Here is a 23,987-nt window from a genome sequence, read left to right as displayed (position 1 = left end):
GCCTTGATCGAGTTATGGAAAATTTTTGTATTCCCGTCCCCTTCCCTAAGCCAACACTCCCTCGATTTTTGTCGCCAGTAGATCTCTTCTTGGGCCAAAACTTCATTATATTGACTTTTGAGATCTCGCTCCTACAAAAAGGTCTCTGAGGACATCCCCTTTTGTATTATTACTTCTTGCAGTGTAGCCAACCTTTCCTCCATATCTCTTTTATTGACAAATATATTGCCAAACTTGATTTGGTTTCACTCTTTGATTTTAGACTTAACAAATTTCAATTTTTTGACAAAAACAAAGGCCTTAGTCCCAAAGACCTTGGGGGCATCAGACCACCATTCCTTGATTAAATCTCTCAAGCTTCCATCCCACAACCACATTTTTTCAAATTTGAAAGGGCACCTAATGGGAGGGCCATCGAAAGCTATGGTGAGTTCCACTGGTAGGTGGTCTGAAGCAACCATCGGTTGGATATTTGAGATGAAAAGGAAATTGGTTTCTGCCTAGGGCCCTCCCAAGAAGAAATGATCAAGATTTTATGCTACATGGTTCCCTAAGATCCTTCAGTTCGACCATGTGAACGGACCTTCCTTGGATTTGACTTCCCTAAGACCATTATCCATCACAAAATTTTGAAAATTTACTTGGGATGCAGAAAGTCCTCCCTTGCCCCCCCGATTTATCATTTAGATCCAGAATGGTGTTAAAGTCACCCCCAATAATGATAACACCTTCTTCTAGTCCTTGAGAGAAGAGAGGGGGCGCCAAAATTCTATTTGATGAATTGATTTTGATGGACCATAGACATTAATCACAATGAAATCAACATTCAAAGGAAAGGAATGAATCTTACACACTTGCCACATATGGGAAATAAAGACTTCCTCTAACTTGTGGTTGTTCGGATTCCAGAGAATACCCAAACCTCTTGAGGCTCCCTCCGAGTCCACATAGGCCTCCGTCCACTACTTCCAAGATCTCATGAGTAAACTAGCTTCCTCTTTATTCATCTTTGTCTCTTGTAAGAAAACTACATCCGACCTTAATTGATCCAAACCTCGTTTGATCAATCGACATTTGTCAGGGGCATTACAACCCCTGACATTCCAGGTTATGATTTTCATTGTCCTTCAGGAAGGGTGACTCCCTTCCCTACTATCAATTTGCTTTGGCCTTTGGCACTCCCAACCAGTGCAATCTTGAATTGATTTGACTTTCTACCTTTGGATTTCTTTTCTCCCATACGCACCTTGTTGCACACAGGCTCTATTTGCTCTATTGTCCTTGTTTCCAGAATGTCTTTCTCATCCATTCATCCCCATTCATCCTCATCATCTTCTCCATCAGCTTCTCTATTTTCCTTGGTTTCATCCTTCTCAGTCTCAGAATATTGAGCATTCTCAGTGTGCTTGACTATCTCCGAATTTAAATCTATTTCCACAGGAGGTGTGGCCCTGGACTTTACCTCATCCAGGATCTCAACTACTTTCTCCACTCTTACAATGGCTTCTTCTACCCAATCTACCACCTCCCTATGTTTGTTTATAAGGGAAGCATCTGTTACAATTTCTTCCACCTCATGGGTTCTATTGTTGTTGGCCATCGAACCCTCCCCTTGAAAAAAAGGCTTTGGCAGAGGCTAAGTTGTGTCATCTTTTGTTCTCGTCTCATCCGTTGTATTTGCTTTGCTCACAAAAAAAATTACTTCATCTTTGATCGTTGTCTCCACATTTTTTCCTTTTGGGCCAATCAAACAAGTTTCCTTTGTGTGTCCATCTTTTTTGCAATGATTGCATCTTTCATTTGACTCCTCAACCTCGATTTTTGAAGCCACTGTCCTGCATTTGTTATGATCTCAATTTGTTCTGGGAGTGGCTTGTGGGGTTTCCACCCAATACATATTTGTGCATACATACTGAAGTCTTTTGTCTCAATGGCCTCGTCCGCTTTGATGTAGAAACCAAGTTTGTTTCCCAAGGCTTGAAAGGACTCCTCAGTCCAGTATTCTCTGGGCAAGTTATATAACTGTAGCTAGATGGGCACCTCTTCGATCGACGCTAGCACCGGATTGAAGTTAGGTTCCAAGTCCCTAATATACAGTCCCCTACCGCCCATTAAGAAATGCCCACTTTTCAAAATTTCCTGTTTATCCTTACCATCTTCAGTGGTTACCAAGAAAAAGCCATTTGGTAGGGTTTTGAGTTCGACTTTGCCTTTCCAGTTTTCAGTACACCAAGCTTTCATCTTACCCACGGACGAGTAGTCATCGAAACATTTTATAAAGAATCCCCTCTCCTGGAAAAAAGCCATTGAGGCAGTCTAGCTTTTATTGTCTAGCATCAACGAAATTTTCTCCGGCCTCATGGCCTCTTTGTTCTTCGGAACCCTGGTCGACTTCTGTAAATTTCTTTTGGGTTGCCACTCTTTCTCTTAGCAATGTTGCCAGATGGTTTTAGGTTCCTATTCCTTATTGTGAGGCCCTTGAAATCTGAAAGTCTCAATTCTAAAAAAAAATTAGAATCTCGGGCTTTCGCCTCCCCCCCCCCCCCCCCCAACTATTGTTGAGGATAGAAAAACCTGTTCTGATCCTCCCAAACCTTGCTTGGATTTTGCCATGGGCGTTTCCCAGGTCGCGACTACATGAAACTTTGCTGCATCCCCTGATCTGCATATCTTCGGTCATGGGGAAGTCCCTCTTGTGATCGAAAAACCTGCAACTCCCTAGATCGAAGCCCTAGTCTCCTCCGCCGTCACTCCATCCTCAAATGTTATCAATAAGGGAGTAATTAATTAAATATAATTTAATTAATTATTTTAGAAGAATAGAGGGGTAAACATAGTTAATAGAATTAATCATTTTACGAGAGATAATTAATTAAATAAAATTTAATTAATTTTAGCTGTCTACATTTTGCCTCTTTTTAACATAACATTGTGAAAAAACAACATGCCAAAGAAAAAGATGTCCCAACGAAGATAGGGGAACAATTATGGAAGGGTGATACCCCTCAAGAATTTAGCCAAAGAGTCAAGTTCTCGAAAAGAGAAGACAATTAGAAGAAAAAGGATAGGAGAAAGCCAAAATAGGGTTGGTGAAGGAACAAAAGAAAAGGGAGGAGATAGGAACAAATGACAGGGGTAAGAAGGCAAAGGGGAGGGCTACATATAGGCTATGAGGAGCCCATGGAAGGTCATTTGTACACTCTTAATAGTCAAAGTAAAAGGAGCTCTAAAGAAGAACCAACAACAAAATGTCAGAACATTCCATGACAAGCGTAGCGGGGGGAGTAAGTGAGGTTATACTAGTGACCGTTGGAGTTTAAGCAGCTAGTACATCCCTAAACTAGCTTGTGATTTTTAGTAGGTAGGAATTTAATGCCGGGGGGGAGGGGGTGGATTGGCCGGGGTGCAGACACCGATTGTCGGTTTGGTATCTGCATTGAGAGCCCAACGTCTGCACTTGAGAAATGATGCAAGTGTACACGGGGCGACAAAAGCACATGTGATGAACCGCATGCGCATGTGCTGATCTAGTGATCAATGTCTACGTCTAGTAAAATAAGGTTTAGCTATGGGTTAATAGGATTGTAGAACAATGTATTCAGTGTTCATCGTAGGCACTGGCTATGCAGCAATGTAAACAACATCCTCATAGCCTAGCCTGGCCTACTCCCTTTGTCTATTTATTCTACGGTGTCCGTGCCCCCGTATACGTTTCTCCTGAAGATCTGTCAGTGTCTTGTCGTTCCTGCAGTAGTGTGCAAAATGAAAATGATGTCGCCCAGAAGTTTTTTTTAATATACATATTTTTTCTTTATTTTAAACTATCACTAGTCCAAGGTTTTTAAAGGGGAGGGGGCGCTGGCATCGCAGTTTCGCAGGGGATTGGGGAGGGAGCTGGCCCTTTAAAATAATTTTTTAATTTTTTAAAAAACTTTATTTAATATTTAATATATTTTATTTAATAATTTTTTGACTTTTTATTTTTCAATATATTTTCTTTTTTATATATATTTTAAATATTCTATTCTATTCTATTATATTTTTTTTATACTTTTTAATATTATTATTATTTTAATAGATTTTATTTATAGTATACCCTTTTTTTTTTAAATATACTTTCTTTATATTATTATTATTTTTATTGTATTTTTGTTTATATTAATTTTTTTTATTTTTAATATATATATTTTTAATATATGTAATTATCAACTAGTTAAATTTAAAATACATACAATTAAAATATGGAAAAAATGATTTATAAATTATCTAATTTATCTCTTCAAATAATTTAAGCTTCATGTTGAAATTTATGTCATTGGCCTAAATGGCATTCCAAAAGATGATAGAAATTTTTACAAAGTCAAATTTTAATTATAGATCCTTAGAAATTATTTTAAACTTATGTCCTCTAAGCTAAGGTATAAAAATTTGATAAAAGCCTTGGGTGGTAGAAAGTTAAAAAATGAATTAATTACTATATATCTTAAGTGAATATTATTTTAATATTAATTTTTTTTTTTGAAAGTTAAAAAATAAATTATTTACTTTAACTTTAATTTGAAGAGCTATTTAATTTTTATATAACTATTAAATTTCAAAATATTTTTTAAACAATGCATCAAACTACCTTTAATTTTTTGACTAGTTATTTTGTTTTTTATATAAGTAATATATAAATAGTGTGTTATGTTTATGTTGTAAGTATCATATGAATGGGGTGATGATAAGGGTTAAACCTATATGATATAGTTGTTTGTCATGATTATGCGTAGACATAGCTACATACTAGAAACATTTGATGGAATGTTCTCTTCAAAATTAGAAAACTCAATGTTATATATTGTTGCTCTTTCATTTCATTTACTATTTAATTAAATTTAATATTAAAATATTGAAATTCTTATCTTTTGTTTATTTTGTAGTTTTGTTATAGGAAGTTCATTATTCCATCTAACATGATATAGAAGTTGGGAATTTTAGATGATTTAATTTAATCCATGATATTTTATTACCTTTCTTACACCTAGAATGTATAGTCTTACAAATTATGTGTTTTATACCACTCATTTTAGGAGAGTTGAGGAGAAAAAACAAACTATTTTGCTATATTAAAAAGGGTAAAACTAATTAGGTCAAACTTTTATTTTATCAAAAATTAGACATTGAATTCAAGTAACTAAAATTTTACTTTTAAAATTTATTCAAGTAACTTTTATCAAGCACTTAAGCTTTTATCAAATTTTTATGCTTTAAAGAACATAATTTTAAAAGATAAATTATAAATTAGATAGTTTATGAACCATATTTACCATATTTTTATTGTGTTCATTTTAAACTTAACTTGTTCATAATTACATATATAATATTAAAAAAAATATATTAAAATAAAAATAATTTATATAAGTAGAATACAATAAAAAAATTAAAAATATATTATACTATAAATAAAATCTATTAAAAAAATAATAATAATATAAAGAAAGTATATAAAAAATATAATATAATACAATATAATATTTAAAATAAACTAAAAATAAAAAAATATAATATAAATTAAATAGATTGAAAAATTAAAAATTAAAAATAAAAAATAAAATTTTTATTAAATAAAATATATGAAATATTAAATAAAACTTAAATAAAATAAAATAAAAAATTATTTTAAAGGGGAGGGGGCACTGGTCCGCCAGCCCCCTCCCCTTTAAAAACCTCAACCAGAGATAGTTTGAAAAAAAAAACAATATGTATATTAAAAAGAACTTCCTGATGGTATCATTTTCATTTTGCACACTACTGCAGGTACGTCACGACACTGACAGATCTACAGGAGAAACGTATAAGGGGGCACAGACACCGTAGAATAAACAGACATAGGGAGTAGGGCAGGCTAGGCTATGAGGGTGTTGTTTACATTGCTGCATAGCCAGTGCCCTTAGGAAACAGTGTTTGCACCTCGGTTTTAGTATTTGCACTTTTTAGCACATGCGAGCGGGAAATGCCATCCCTGGGAAAAGGAGGAAATGGGTTAGAGGGGAAAGGAAAAGTGGGAAAGGTAAGTGGATGCCCCAACTATCATGGGTAGAAAAGTGATAGGTTGGACTAGAAGAAAAAGAAGTTGACTAGATTTTGTTATGGATGCAAGAGTAGGTAGGTTTGGTGGAGTCGAGGGAGCATTGGTTGCCGACTATGCAACTACAGGCAGAGTTGCAGAGTGTAAATCAGATGTTTCTCTTGGTGATAGGGCTAGATTGGGTCGAAAGATGGTTGCGTGTGTGCTTGCAAAATGCGATGATGATTGTACTACTAGAGAGATGACATGGTGACAAATGCAACTTCCACCTACTGACAAGGAGACACCTATCACCTTATAGGATGTATAGATGATCCTCTAGGTCCCTATCCAAGGGGTTATTTTCAAGTATAGATTTGATAATGGAGAGTACTATATGTGCTAGGTATTTGAGATTGATTAGTTTCTGATGGATAAGACGTGCATGATATTAGAGCCTTCCATGAAGAGGCATAAATAGATACCCATGATAACGTTATATCTAACTAGATTGCTTAGTGGGCAACTGATGTCAAACCTGAGTGCACATAGATTTTTGATAGGTTGGGAAGTGTATTGTATCAAATTATGGGGGTTACCTATGCATGGGCTTATGTTGTGATAGGGAATTTCTACCATGATATTCATATGTGTATATACCACATATATCAGAGCTTGGGGATAGGAGTGACAATCCTACATATCTGGGCATTCAAGCATATAGTTGTTTGTCGATTGATTGGAGTTAGAGGCAAGGAGGGAATGGCTTAAATCACAAACACTAAGCTTACACTTCTAGGCTTAAAAGTGTTAAACACTCAGAGTTGACTAACATTTTTTAGGCTTAATATGTTGCTTAAGGTGTGTGGTCACAATAGAATACACTTCTAGGCTTAAAAGTGTTAAACAATTAGAGTTGACTAACATTCTCTAGGCTTAATATGTTGCTTAGTGTGTGTGGTTTAAGGCTGGTCAACAAGGAGCCACAACAACCATATGTATGTAGATATGGAGGTCGCCTACACTATATGTAGATGGGAGCATTGGGATATTGCAGGCGCCATTTGGATGAGGTAAGAGACTTCACATGGAGACCCTATAATAAATGTGAGGTGTGGGTGGAGGATAGGTTCTATTTAAAATTCATGTAGATGAGCTGTTGGCTTATTGGGAAAATAGTACACACCATCGGCCAATACCTATCACACATGGTCATGAGACAATTCAAATGGTAGTAGGATATTGTAGGCTAGGAGATCACACATCCTCACATCACACGAGAGACAGGAGCCTAGGGGGATGTGATTAATCCTATGTGGGATCAATTGAGTTTTATAGGGATGGTTCTAGTACCCTTAGATCCATGGCCAGATGTTATAAATGCATGGATGACACCAACATATGCAATGTGATGGGACAAACACAATCTAGTCAGTTTGACAATACCCAATGTACTAGAGGCATATGAGGAAGGGGACGAGGTGGACAAAGTGGTGGGGGGTGATGGAGATGATGGCAAGGATGGAGGAGATGGATGAGGGAATGGTGGGAGGGATGGAGGAGGTGACATACATATGGCCGACTCATCCACAATAGCACAAGCACAAGAATGGAGGGCACCATGAGTGCCGAGGAAAAGGAGATAGGAAACACTATTGGCACCCTTGCAAGCACATATGATATTTGAGACCAACCTAATCAGTGTTTTTAAGGATTTCAAAGGATATAAATGAAAGATAAAACCATGGTAAAGTGTGTGGTGGTGGTGTGCTATGTGGAAATGTGCAAATAAATGCCTAATACTTACTGAAGGTAGTGAGCTGAAGGTAGCTACATTTGAATAGGCCCAGAAGTGTGATGTGGGCAATGAGCCAAAAGTAGTTGATGTGGTCATAGTGAATCATTTCAATGAAATTCAATCAATTATTCATACTAATACGAGGTTTAACCCTCCTTCTATTAGTGTTGTATGCATCAAGGAGTAGTAAAATCCTTTGGTAGAAGCCATAAAACTCTTATTCAGGGAGTTATTGCTTCCTTTGGTTGTAGCCCTAAAACAAAGTTGTAACTTTGTTCAGATTATTGTGAGGTTGGATTTTACAACAGATTTAAGTAGCTTGCTCATCATAATTTTTCCCTTGGGTTTTCCATGTAATTTGGTGTCTTTTGTGCAATTATATAGTATGTTTCATTTTTATTGATATGCATTTAAATAAAGGTCTTAAGTTTGATTGAATATTGATTCTTTCCTCCCCCCCCAAACCTTAGTATTCCAATATATTTAACACTTAGATCATATTTGTGAGTGTAGATCTAAATTGCATGTGCAAAAATGAACTTTGACCAACACATTTAAGTTTTCCCTATCTCTAATTTGTAGAACTTGTCTACCTTAATTCATACAACCTATTTTTAACGAGTGATATTGATCAACATCCTTTAGAACATTTTTCGGCTAAAAGTTTCCTTCTTTGGTCAAATCCCTATCACCAAATCAATGGTGTTGAGTAATGATTGGAGAAAATAGAGTCATGCTTGGGGAATTCATTCCTAAAGAAACACCTTATCCTATGCATGCATTTTATTTTTAAATTACCAAAATAGATCATCTTGCTCGGATTATGAAGCTATCTTTTTTTCTATATCACATAGTCTTGTGTTGTGTCAAAGACTTATATCTTAGGGGTTCCTACTTATTCCTAATTTTAATGTAGTTGACAAATGAAACAATGTTAGCATCAAGGTCATGCATTAGTATAATTCTACCCAAATTTCTTGTAAGTAGTTATTTGACATCTATTGGGAATGCCATGATCTTACCTAGAATAATCACTAAGTATTTGTAAAATCGTTCTATTGTAATTTAGATTAATACATAAACTAGATAATTAATATAGTTATATTACTAGGGATTTATAAGTGAGTTGGTGTGGTCATGGTTTTGGGGTGGAGATGTGTGTTATTAAATAGAAGCTTTCTAAAAGGTCACATATTTATCACAACTTATCTTGGTTTTTTGTTCTAAGGATTCAATATTATATAATTAATATAGTTATATTACTGGGGATTTATAAGTGAGTTGGTGTGGTCATGGTTTTGGGGTTGAGATGTGTGTTATTAAATAGAAGCTTTCTAAAAGGTCACATATTTATCACAACTTATCTTGGTTTTTTGTTCTAAGGATTCAATATATGGGATAATAATTAAGACTAATTTTGAGTTAGATTTAGATGTGAGAAATACTCTTGGTTGATAGGGTAATAATAATAAGGAGATATAGAAATGTAACAAAGAAGAGGTCCATAGGATACTTGGTGAAAATGGGGAGACATTTTAATTGTACAAGGGTTATATAGAGGGAAGATTAAAAAGATAAATTTGGGGAGTAGAAATTGAGTTGTAGGTCTTTATTAGTATTTTATGAATACACATGCTATACCATTAGTTTATTAAGTTAATTCTTGAGGCATTCAAGTAATATGTCTACAATGTTGATACATTGTTGATGTCATGCTCCTGTGATGATGTGATATGTAAAAAATCTCTCTAATGATTTTTCGATATGTAATAATAAATTAGGGTTCATACTTTATCTAATACCTAGTGTATAATTTGAAATATTTTTCACCTAATTCAAATTAGAGTAATTAGTTGGAAAAGGGGAGTATGAACCAAATTACAAATTATAAAATTAAAACTTTAAGGGTTGAATCTTGTTGGTTAACAAATTTATCACCTAACTCTATTTTCTCATGCCCACGAAGGTGACAAATGTAAACACAGTTGAACCAGTCAAAACAAACTATCTACTGACTGATTCTCTGCTTATTTTACAAGGTGACAACTACCTTCATATAATATTCAATAAATAAAGAATTAACCAAGATTCTTTTAACCCGAAAGCAATAAGGAAAGAGCTTTTAACCGGAAAGCTTTGCAAAGGCACACACAAATACAAGACACTATTTTTAGGTTTTACAGATTTTTGAATCAACCAGACTACCACAAAATATCATTCACAGATAATATTCTTGCAACAACTGAAAATTTAAACCATTCACCGTCTCAAATATAAATTCATCCACTAATAACCATTCAAAAGAACATAAGGCATGCACACACCATAATTCAAAGATTACGTATATCTGAAAGCCACCAATAGTTTTTCTATATTTAAAAAACAAAAACAAAAACATGCTTAAAGAATTATATGCTCTTAAGAGTAAAACAAAGTTTACCCAAAACATCCCCTAAATCTACTAATCAACTTATTTATAACCATTCTCCCAAGTCTTTTCCATTTCAAGAAAATATTTCTTTAAAGATAACGGTCTTGAAAGTGTCCGTTCTCAAAATAGAAAAAGATCCACTAAACAACAAAATCCAAATCACATCATAAAACTGCAAGGCTATAAAGTCACTGGACTCAGGCTCCAACATTGGGTGTCAGGTCCTATTTTACAATCCGTTTGTCAATCTCATTCGCTATTTCCTCTTCTTCAATTAGTGTAAGAAGGATATATGTAAACTCTTCCTCGTCGAAAATAGTAGCTCGGAAAAAGTTAGTCAATTCCATGAGAATATCTTCCTGCAATTCATCAACATCTGGTTGCACCACAGGGCCTTTCTTAGCTTTGAGTACATCTTGTTGAACTCAATTATCTTGTTTTCTTTCTGTTGCGAGCTCGTCCGACAAGCATTGTTCGTGGTTTTCAGCTTGTTCTGCAATCTTTCATAATATAAAGACAATCTTCCTATATTTACTAAAATCGGTACGTGCTTTCCATGCAAAAGAACATAACTGTCAGACTATATCCTCTTGCACTTTCTCTGGCCAATTCAAATCTAGGTTGTGAAATGACAACTCACCATCATGAGGCAAAACCATTTTGATGCAGGGCAATCATGACAATCTCCTTTTTTTTAGCTATCTTCAAGGGTGGTATATTAATGTTTCGGCAAAAATAACAACATCAAATGTTGTTACGCATGTTGTCACCCTTTTTGTGTCCTTAATTGTTCTATTATCATTAATGACGGTACTTTGTAAATCTTCCCTTGATTTTTTTCTTGGAAGCTATGCATGATGTGGCAGCTGATGGGGTCGAAAAAGCAACGACGAAAGGCAATTATTCTTATCAACTTGACAGGCTCATTTAATTATGGCGGCATTCTAGCTTGATCCATCTTTATCACCACCTATGTTGTCACTTCAACAAGCTTACACATGAGTTAGAAGTCAAATCATCAAGAGTATGGTCTCCTCGAAATGAGAGATGTCCTCAGAGATTTCGATGAAGCCCAACCCAAAAAGTGTCGAGGAATCGGGAGGTTGGACAAATCCACAACCCTCAAACTTGTTCTAAAGATAGCTGCAAACTCGACATTATCATGGCATCAAACTCCTATGGGCCTTCCTCAAGCATATCGGGTGGTCGAGAAGTTTTGAAAATATAGAACCCCGCAATACAGGTTAAGAAACACAAAAAGGCCGCGACAAATGCAACAAGGAATAAAATCAATGAATAGTTTACGACTTATCAAAATTTTAAAAACTTATAGGTAACATGGGCTTTGAATGGAGACTAGGACTGACAGGGCGCAGAGAAATCCAAAACTCAGACTAGTGCATGAAGATTGGGCAACAAAGTCAGGAATAACAAAGATGAGGGTGCTACCTAGCAGTAGGGAGTAGGGGTGACTAGGCATAAACTTAAAGAACGGGAAAACCCCAAAACGTGAAACAACTAAACAAAGTAATGACAAAAAATGAGACCTAAATATATACATGGCCATAGGGTCCTTATGTTAAAGGAGTGCAATACACTCAAGGGAAACCATTGACAAGTTGGGAGAAATATATACTTGTATGGAACAAAGGGCTTTAGAAATATGACATGATGAAATACGAATGACATTCAATGACGGCTCCGAAGCCAAACTTCTGATTACAACTACACATAAGTTTCTTGTAGATGCATTCATGCCCAAACAACCATTCTTCATGAAACACTTCTTGAACATGATCAATCATTCCTCCACAATTTGTTCGTGATAGCTGGAAATAGTCTTTTTGAAAAAAATTAGCTGGCATTTTTTGATTCAAGCGAAATTCCTTCCGATCCAACTCAAAGGCTTCAACATATCCAGCACGGCCAGTCATAAAGGCATTGTTTAGCAACAATTCAATGCTTGGATTTTCAAAGACTAAGGATTTATTAGTGATTTCATTAATAGACAAAAAAATCATCAACAAGGGCCCTGGGGTTTTGACTCGGGAAATGAACATCTTCGCTTCCCATTTCCATGCGACAAGATAAATAATTGAACTCATCATCATCAGAGCTATCATCAAGAACATATCTTTCAGGTTCATTAGAGTTATGGAGAGATAACAATTGCTTAATCGGCTGAGGATTTGTCAATTCAAAAATAGGGTTATCCCTAACCTTGGTATCCTCATAAGATTATATAGGGTTATGTAGAGGATTTAAAGGATTCCATTCAATCTCTATTCCCCAGGTTAGGGACTACTCTTTAGAAAAGGAGAGGAGATATTCCTCGGGTGCTACGCCTTGCGCAAAGCCAACCAAGACAAATAGAGGGCCATTAGAAAGAGAACCTTTTTTTAGCTTACCCAAAGTCAAAAAAGAGCTCGTGCATGTTGTACATGATGAAATTTGATTGTCATATTCCAATAGCATAGGATCAAATCTTGGGAAGACTTCATCTTGCCTCGCACACATGATCTCATCTTGAAAGATGAATTGAGGCGATGCTACCTTCTTTTCAACTCCACCAAAATCACTTATGAACTTTTCTACTCCAACTTTAGTGATGTGACCTTTATCATCGACTATACCACATCAAAAATCTCCTTCAAAACCTTGCCAGAGATAGCTTGAAACATAAACCCTTTTGAATTATTTCAATGTCTTCTCTTCTTTAGGAATACCAAGCAATAGCTCTTTAGGCTCAACTAGTATGCATGTCCGAAAGAACTCAACCTTTACACTTCCCATCATGGGTACTTCTTCTTTTGGGTATTCATGATGGTCTCATAGGATTGATGATTCAAATAGTATAGCTTCGGAACTTCTTCCTATAAGGGCCGAGGAATCAAATGAGGATGATTCTGGTGTCTCTTCAGCTGAAATCTGATAGGCCCTTTTCCAAAATAGCTTAATTGATTGTATCTCCTATATGCATCTGATCTTAGCAGTGGTGCACATATGTAATCCTCAGCAAAATATATTTTATTTCCATTAATTTCCTCCCCACAAGTATTCACAGGGTGAGACAATACTTGACTAACATTCTCTTTCAAATGTTAACCATCTGTTAATTTAGGCCTAGCCTGGAACCCTCCTCTGAGTCTATACATAGATAGAGTTGCCAATATTCTTCCCAGAAGACATTTAAAATGATTCCAAAGACAAGCAAGCACTAGTTTAGCAATCAGAACCCCTAGTTGTCATATTTTTCTAGTTTCATCTCCCCAGTAGAATCACCCAAAATTTGTTGGTTAACAGATTTATCACCTAACTCTATATTCTCACACCCATGAAGGTGACAAATGTAACCATAGTTGAACCAGTCAAAACAAACTATCTGCCGACTGATTATCTGCTTGTTTTACAAGGTGGCAACTACCTTCATATAATATTCAATGAATAAAGAATTAACCAAAATGCTTTTAACCTGAAAGCAAATAAGGAAAGAGCTTTTAACCAGAAAGCTTTGCAAAGGCACACACAAATGCAAGACACTATTTTTAGGTTTTCCACACACCATAATTCAAAGATTACATATATCTGAAAGCCACCAACAATTTTTCTATATTCAAAATAGTAAAATAGTAAAATAGAAACATGCTTAAAGAAGTTTATGCTCTTAAGACAAAAATAAAGTTTTCCCAAAAGATCCCCTAAATATACTAATCAACTTATTTATAACCATTCTCCCAAGTCTTTTCCATTTCAAGAAATGATTTCTTTAAAGATAACGGTGTTGAAAGTGATTGTTCTCAAAATAGAAAAGATCCACTAAACAACAAAATCCAAATCACATCACAAAACCGCAAGGCTATAAAGTCACCGGACTCAAGCTCCAGCATCGGGTGTCGGGTGTTGTTTTGCAATCCATTTGTCAATCTCATTTGCTATTTCCTCTTCTTCAATCAGTGTCAGAAGGATATCTGTAATCTCTTCCTCGTCGAAAATAGTAGCTCAATAAAATTCAGTCAAGTCAATGAGAATATCTTCCTACAATTCATCAACATTTGGTTGCACCACGAGGCCTTTCTTAGCTTTGAGCACCATCTTGTTGAACTTAATTATCCAGTTTTCTTCCTGCTGCAAGCTTGTCTTGCAAGAGTTGTTCGTGGTTTTCAACTTGTTTTGCAATCTTTCATAATATAATGACGACCTTCCTATATTCACTGAAATCAGTACGTGCTTTCCATGCAAAACACTGCAACTGTCGGACTATATCCTCCTGCTCTTTCTCTAGCCAATTCAAATCTGGGTTGTGAAATGGCAACTCACCGTCATGAGGCAAAACCATTTTGATGCAGGCCAATCATGACAATCTCCTTTTTTTAGCTATCTTCAAGGGTGGTATATTAATGTTTCTGCAAAAATGACAACATTAAATGTTGTAACACATGTTGCCACCCTTTTCGTGTCCTTAATTGTTCAATGTCATTAATGACGATAATTTGTAAATCTTCCCTTCATTTGTTTCCTGGAAGTTATGCATGACGTGGTAGCTGATGGGGTCGAAAAAGCAACAACGAGAAGCAATTATTCTTATCAACTTAACAAGCTCATTTAATTCTGGCGGCGTTCAAGCTTGATCCATCTTTATCACGACCTGTGTTGCCGCTTTAGCAAGCTTACGAGATGAGTTTGAAGTCATATCATCAAGAGTATAGTCGCCTCAGAATGAGAGATGTCCTCAAAGATTTTGATGAAGCCCAACCCAAAAGGTGTCGACGAATCGGGAAGTCAGACAAATCCACAACCCTCGAACTTGTTCTAAAGACAACCACAAACCCGACATTATCATGGCATCGAACTCCCATAGGCCTTCCTCAAGCATATTGAGTGGTCGGGAAGTTTCAAAAATATAAAACCCCGCAACAAAGGTTAAGAAACATAGAAAGGCCACGACAAACGCAATAGGGAAGAAAATCAATGAAGAGTTTACGACTTACCAAAATTTCAAAAACTTATAGGTAACAATCTACATTTGCAGATCTAAAAATGTTGATTTCCATGACTACAAATCAACCTAAGGTGATGGAAGGAAAATATTGGAGATCAAATCTAGACTCTTCAATTTATGTGTGAAGACGAGATCACAAAAAGATCATGCTATTTTGCTAGTTTCTAGACACAAAGATGCCAATGTATATACTAGTGTTTACAATAGAGACAAACATGTCGAAATGGGCCCAATAAGTAAGGGAAAATTATATGTCATGCATTTTTCATTAGGAGAATTATCGATATCAATATTGGTATTGCTTTTAATATTATTAGTATCTATACAAATGATGTTTTTATAAATATATTGGTAACCAAACTATTGTTATGAATTCCATTATCAATGCTTATTTTAAGAGTGGTTTTTTGGTAGGGCATATTGTTGGGTGAATATTTTGTCACTAGCATACTAATGACAAAATATATGATTCACACACAACTATGTTGAGAAATTAATCTCTCCTCTCATCAAGGGGAGGTTCCCTTTGAAATTTCTTTTCTAATTAATAAGAAATCAAAATTTGTGGGTTGGTGTTGGGCATATAACTCTCTTTTTTCAAAGTCTATGTATTTTCCCTTCACCTTGTTACAATTTCTCTACCTCTTTAGATACTTAAAGAAAAGAACAATGATTCTAACAAACTACGCTAAAACTTACAGTCAAGTAGCACAAAGTCTCTCTTGAATGTAGTCTTAACTCAAACTGATTATTACAAAAATGTTAGAAATTTAACTCGTAGTTCAAAGTCTTCAAGTATGAATTCCTAATTATTTAAACTAAAATTAACTGCAACAATACAAAGCCTACCACTAATTACTTAATTTATCAAAAGATTTCCTAAATATGCTAGGAGCACATAGTTTACTTGCACGATTTAGGAGCTCTTTAACCCACATAACAACATCTTCAATATCAAAGAAGTAAAGAACATATATAATTAATGGATATAAGAACATTAAATCATATAAACAATTTTCTTGATACAACACAAAGTTTGAGATCAACAAAATTGTTTTATTTATTTGCTTGATAGAATTTTCAGAACAAAAGCCCAAAGTCTTAGTTGAGGTAAAATTTTTGCAGAGTTTTGCTAAGCATGAAAAAGATAAATATTTACAAATGAGGTCCTCCTTAAATAGGAAAAGAATGGAGAAAAATGTGGGCACAGTTGACTTATTCAACTTCACAGTCCCACTTTACTACAACTACAACATAAGGAAAACATGTAGCTGCAAGAAAACTAGCAGCATCTAATGATGCAACTGTATAAAAAGAAAAAGCCAAAAAGGGGACGTTTTATTCATCTTTCTCTTCTTCTGATTTTTGAAAATCTTTGAACTTGGCCAGGATGACTTTCATCTCTGCTTCATCCGGCATTGGGGTAGAACTTGTGATCACTCAAACGTGGGAAATTGCATCTTCAATCTTTACCTGTTTCTTTTGCTCTTCCTTCAGCATGGATGCAAGGACTTCAAAACTGACCTGGATCTCCAATAGCTTATCAAATGTATTAAGTGAGAAATCATGTCCCATGCAGTGATCTATTAGGGTAAGGAATTCTTGTGTGATAGCTTCACCCGTAACGAGATTCTGATCGCCATCATATAAGTAACCAGGAAGATCGACAACTTTGGCAAAAATGAGATCAATCTCGTCATCACCTTCTTTCTTTTCTCGGTCCAGTTCTGCAATCATCAACCTTATTGTCTCTTGCTTATGAGACAATAGTGACAAGATCTGGATGTACTTTTCCCTTGTGGGAATTACCTTATTTTCAACAAGGACATCTATCCTAAAGTCCTCCATTTTGCTCCAAAAGGTAGTACTTTTCACAACTTCCTCAATCTTTTGTGATAATGAAGTTTTGAGTCCTTGCATCTGACTCTGGATTACTTCATAATCCACCAATAGTCCCATAGCTGAACTTAGAAGATGAGAGCCTTCTGACCTTAGCCGTGAAATCCACTCATCCATCACTCCACCTTTAGCTCCTACTTGTTCAATCTTCTTTAGAGCTTCGGTATCCATTGAGGATCCTATGGGCTCAATTTCTTGAGAATATTGTGCGACCTTTAGAAGAACATTGGTCAGTTGTTCACACTTCTGCTTCAATTCATTTTTCTCGTCCCTCTCCTGGTCCAATCTCCTCAACAAAGAATTAAAGGTTGTTTGAGAATCCAATTTAACACTCTCATGTGTTTCCACCCCAAGCTCTATGATCTGCATGGTATAATCCTCAGATCTTATGTTGCCTTTGTCCTTATCTGACGATGGCACCATGACCTCAACATACTTTCTCTTAGAAGCCGGGTCTACTAACACCCGAGATACCGTCTTTGGCTGCTTTGTCCCTTAGGCTTTGGAGGAACCAACCGCTCAAAGTCAAACTCATCTGGAGAAATTACCTATTTTTTCCTCTTAGGGGCCACTACTTCCATCCAAGAGGGTAATTCTGGATTGGCTGATGGATTAGTAGCTCCTTGCTGATTTTCAATTAAAATTTTAGGAGCAGGCTGACTGGAGCTCGGAGCCATTATGAGTGTTATCGATGGCACCAATGTTGAAGTATCTAGTGGAACACTTGTCGATATTGTGATAGTTGCTGCTACTAACACCTCCTCAGTTACTGATGGGAGGGTTGAAGGCGCCGTGGATGCAACTTCAGCACTTACCAATGGTGGAATTTCTATTGTGACTGTAGTAACAGGTAAGTCTACTGAAGCCTATTCTGCAAATGCCCCTTCCAAGGCTTCATTAAAATCCATCATCTTAGATTCAAGGGTAGATGAAGGGATGTCATCTAGATTGGAGAAGTTGGTTAGTCTAAAAAACTATTGAGCGGCCTCTGACTACACCATGCCCATACTTAGAGCCCCATCTTGAAAATCCTCATCCTCTTGATCAGAGTCAGAATCAATAGAGTGGATGATTACCTGTGAGGTGATCGGGGCATCAACTCCAGCTAGGTGTGATTTTTCTTCAGACTGTACTTCCTCTTGTTGAGGAATTTCACCTTCTTCAATCCCCTTCTCTTTTTCAACTTCACTGGCAGGGGGTTGTTCTGTTCTTTTGCCACTGCTTACTGTACTACCGATGATGACTCACCCTTCTTGGAACCCTTAACCATGAATTTAATCTTGGGACCTTTCCCCTTAGATTGTATCACCAAAGCTGAAGATAGTGCTTGTGGATCTGCCCTGCTCTTTGTTCTTGTCTTGGCTATAGCTATCTTGTCGGCTGGGCCATCACTGTTGTCGTCATCTCCTGAACTGGCAGGAAACTGTTTCATCCTGAGATTAATCTTTATCAACCATGCATTGGTGTTTGCCAGGATGAGAGAAATCCTTTGAGTGATAGATTTTCTTTCCTTCTTCGACCATTGCATAGGAGGAAGCGGGGAATCAACAATCTTCTTCTCATAATAGATAGGGTCTATTATGTCATTTGTGTCCTCCATGGTCATTGGGATCTTTGCTAAATCCAAGTTTTCAATTTGTTTCAAGGTAAGACGGCTGCAATTCATCCTTCTTATATCCTCCTCATTCTGACAATCTGCCCAAACATCTTCAAACCTATAGACATGGGTATAATTCCTCTTGAGTTTGTTCTTTATGCCACGAAAGTCAAAATTGTTTCGTGCCTTGAATCTTCGCATAGTATTCCATTGCATTTCTTCCTCCATGTTCTTGGCTTTAGGGTTGGTTAGGACTGAGTACCTGCCGATTGACTCTGGGAACTTCAACCCAGTCTTATGTGCTTGTGATTGTTTTTCATGCACATAAATTAGTTGTCTACACAACTCCATGAGAATGATATTGTCAAAAGGAAATCTTGGTAGAATAAAAGGCTCACCTGAGAAACATCTAATTCGGATGTAAGTGAAAGTAGGAAATTGAAGAAAAACACATCCAAAGTGAGATACCCTATTATAAGTAGCTTCTGATAATCTCTGCTTCTACAAGCCCTTATTAAATATGCACTTCCATACAACAAAGAAAGCATCATTAACTCTTCTGAAGTGATTTCCTTGATTCTTGATGGTAAGTTTATCATAATATTCCTAGACAAGCACCAATCTTCTATCACGCTTGGTAGACAAACCTGGATATTATCTCATTGAAGCAGCTGCATAAATAAGGTATGAGGTCATGTAGAATTTCAGAGTTACTTTGACCTCCTTCAATTGAGCACAGAGCGCATTGCTGATCTGTTCACCCCAATCAATTCTTGCAACCCCTTTCCTGATTATATTCATATAGTAACACATCTAGGTTTGAAAGTAATGAGAGTCTTTTAGCCCCTTCACTCTTGACAACATGGCAACCATGTCGTTGTATTCCTCATTGAATTCACTCCTATAGAAGGACTTGGGCCATCGTGAGGTAGTAGAATGTCTTGAACCAGAGAGGTACACAGTGTTGACCACTTTCTTGCATTTAACTTCATTTTTCTCATAGTACTCTTGAGCACTCTCTTGAGAAATGTCAGCTACTTCTTCAATTGGAGAGCCTTTGAAAACACTATTGAAAAATACACTATCCAGAGTCATGATGACATTCTAATCTGCGTCCTTCACTTGTCTTGTATTCGGATCAAAGTGATCCGCTATTGCAAGTATAAATTATGGGTCATGAGCTTCAACTGGTTAAGCGAGCAGGAGATTTCTCAACTCGGTCAATAAATTCTTGCATACTGACATGTCCAATCTCAGTATCTCTGATTTCCTTGATATTTGAGTCCATTGAACTCTCTAGGTACATATTCAAGTACTTATCGTACTTGTACTTCATTTTTCTCGTTGATGTTTTACCCCCAGAAGATTCCAATTGACTCGTGGAAGGCTCAGGTTTATCTTGAGGGAGCTTTGACATTCGAGATGACTGTATCCAACACCAAGGATTAGTTATCATATTATCAAAATCAATTTTTCTCAATCGGATCAAAAAAGGGGACTCAAAACAGGCTTGGGAGTAAAACTGCCAAAAACAGCAAGTCGGGGAAAAAAGTCCGACATGCTCTTTTGAAAACAAAACTTGCACATCGGACTTTAAAGTCCAATGTGCAAATTCGGGGTAAGTTTATTAGCACATCGGACTTTGAAGTCCGATGTGCAATCCAAGGAAGATCAACAGTCCGATGTGCAAGGATAAAACCATTTGGAAAAACCAGCACATCGGATTTTAAAGTCTGATGTGCTCACAAGGGGAAAAACCATTGATTGACATGTCAGGTTTTAAAACCTGACATGTCAATCAAATCCTCAATTCTTTGCACACCGGACTTTAAAGTCCGATATGTGAAGATTATCATCCCGCATATTAGACTTTAAAGTTCGATATGCGAAGAAGTCTCCATATCGGCTGCAGGTCGGGTTTCAAACCCCATCATGTAGGTTGGAGAAGGATAAGACAAGGAGTTCGATTGCCCTCTTGACACACCAAGCAAAACCCGGAGAAAATAAAACAAAGGAAGAACAATCAGGAAAATAAAATGCAAAATAGGAAAAGAAACCCAAAATAAAAACCCTACCTTTTTCGCTACAAGTGATTTGGAAAAATCTGATGATGGAGTGATTGAATCCACAAGATGGCGAGCGAAATGAAGGAGGAGACGTGCAGAGGGAGAAATGCACAGACGGAAATGAAGAGATAAAACACAAGTGATTTAAATAAACCCCTCAATTAACTATTAATGTCGCATTAATGACCAACTTGCAGTGCATGTCGGACTTTAAAGTCCGACATGCATTCTCTAGCCAAACAGTCTGTAGTTCGTCTGAATTGCAGAGGTAAACTACCTATAGGTCGGACTTTAAAGTCCGAACTGCAAGCTAAAAACCAAACATGTACACATCGGACTTTAAAGTCCGATGTGCACAAGAATTTACAAAGAAAGACCCTGCAGTTCGGACTTTAAAGTCTGAACTGTTGGTAAAACTACAAACTTAGAAAAACTTAGAAAACACTAAGAAAGAAAAGCAAGAAGCTAAACGAGCTAATCGATAGAGTCGATCAAGCTCTCCCGAAGGTCGTAAGGTATGAAACGGACTAGTTTTGTAGGGTTGCCTCACGATTTTGGCCGTGCTGAAATCGCGGACAACACATATTAAGGTAAAAAAATTTAGATCTATCTTAGTATTAAATTTGAAATCCAAAGTGTCTAGCTTCTCTATGATGGCTTCACCATGGAGGCCCTAAATACTCATATTTTAGAACTTTATATGCAAGCATACCCAATTATAAAAGACAAAGAAGCTTGGTATATGTGTACAATAGAAATGCATATACAATATGAAATAATAATATAATGAATAGAAAACAAAGATAATATTCATGGAGGCTCTTGCCATTTTGCATGTTGTGAAGCGTAGTAGTGTTCTTGATTGGAAAAAGACTATTTGTGAATCCCATTCTCAAGTGGTGGTGACTTTACTAAATGAGTAGTGACTAGATGATGTCAGTTGGCACTTGTCCATGATTATTAGATAGATTCTTCGGTTGTGTGGCTCCTTCGAATTAGTCACTTTTAGTCACATTCCTAGGGAATGGAATGGAGTAGCGGATTGTTTGGCTAAATGGGCTTCTGATCAAATGCAAAGTTGAAATGTTGTGGATAGGAGACCATTATCTCCAGAATTGTCTCACAGGTTAGATCACTTGGTGGAAACAAACAAAGATGTGTAATGCTCTTTTTCTGTTGGGTGGTTGGCCCTTCTTGCTTTGTATCTCTTTCTACGATTGAATAAATTTTGACCCCTCTTTTAGTCTGATATATAGTATTTTCACTAGAGAAAATCCTTTTGAGTAAAGAATGAAGCACGATAAGATCCATTTTTATTTAATAAAACTCAACCATTCTCTAACAAAATAATGAATCTCCTACTTCACCCTTCAATATATATAGACAAAAATAAATACATTAAAAATAAATTTTCATAAGAATCATGCAAAAGATAAATATAAATATTCTCGAGCATGAATAAAAATAATAAAATTAAAAAAATCCAAATAATATCTAAAAAATTATAAACTCCGTCCCAACTATTAAATATGAAAAATATGTAACACTTATCTAACACCAAAAAATTCACCTATCAACATAAATGTTGCTATTATTATTGATAATGGTGGGCTAAAATTAGTGATTATTCCTGGAAATATTAATGACAAACAACAATCCTGATACAAAGGGACATCACCCAAACTGTTCATGAACCAAACTAAGATGGGCTTGTGAGGTAGCTACCTTCAAAATATGTTTACAATGGTTTTAGACTTCCTAATATAAATATTTCAATAACATTTTTTTCTCCAGCATTTGATCTCTCTTTAGACACCCCATTTCAGGGAATTCTTTTAATCAACAAATCATAATTGAAACAAAATCGTTACAGATTTGTGCAGCCCAACAGAGATGAGATTGTTGGCTAATTTTTTATTTATTTTTTGTTTGTCATCTCACACAGACACTTGAATTTTCTTCTATGAGTTTCCTTAGTGTTGGGCCTAGCGTTCTGCATCTTGAATTTCAATAATCAACAATATACTATAATTTTGATGAAAAAATACATAATCTGAACGCCTAACATCTTTGAGTTCCAATCCAACCTTGTCCACAGATTATTTTTAGTGCTTCAATGCAAGGGCTATTATAATACAATTACTTTTGTTCAGGGCCATCGAATGGTAGGAGAATTATATTGGAAATTCAAAGGTGAGAAAAAGATTTAGCTTTCATATAAAGTGATACTACAAAATAATAATAGAATCCAGTGCTGTAATTCATGACAATTTCAATACCATAATATTAACTTCAAGATTACTATTTTATCTAAATAAATTTTATGCACAGAATCATTATGGATTGTAGAAATCTAATGTGTCTTAGCGGTGAATTCTTCCCAACATAATAAAATCTATGAATAGTTGAAACACCATTTTGAGGGTTATGATTAACTGTAAATGAACAAATTAATAGAATATTGTAGCATTAGCTTTAGTTATGACACCATACTTAGAGGAGAAATTGGCTAATTGCTCAGACATAATAATACATGATCAGCCTAGTATAGACCAAGGATCTCATTAATATAGTGCTATTGCCAACCCATAAATAACAGAGTAAAAGATTATCTCTATTCACATATTTATAGATCTGAGCAAGAGAAACAACATGGAATAGTAGCAAAGCAATCTGGGATAAAACATTACCTTGGCTGAGGAGTGATGGAGAGAGATGGGCAATATATGCCATCCCTTGCACACCAAACTACTTTGCAATCAAACAAATTAACACTCACAGTTCAGTGTGCAAGAGATGGAATACATTAGCCATCACTTCCTTTATCCAGTATCTATCTCCCTCTGCATCTCCCTCCATCCCCCAACCACAAAATATATGTGTATGGTAAAGCTAGGAATACTAATTCAGCAGAGAAGACTCTTGCTAAAAAGCTGCATATATGTATGCAACACAAAAAGTCCTAAAACATATATAGTATGAAGACAAAGAGGTGAATTGGCAGATTGTACTGCCTGTTTTGAAACTCTATATTGAGTCTTGGTTGCTCTTGTATGGTGTTTATTTGTGACTCAACATTTATAGGAGATTGAAAACAAAAAATCTTGGTTTCAGTAAATGGGTGGGTACAAAGCCCTGAGTCCTTACA

The sequence above is a fragment of the Cryptomeria japonica genome, chromosome 9 (assembly GCF_030272615.1).
Source record: "Cryptomeria japonica chromosome 9, Sugi_1.0, whole genome shotgun sequence".
Classification (NCBI taxonomy): Eukaryota; Viridiplantae; Streptophyta; class Pinopsida; order Cupressales; family Cupressaceae; genus Cryptomeria; species Cryptomeria japonica.
This window is presented reverse-complemented; position numbering follows the sequence as displayed.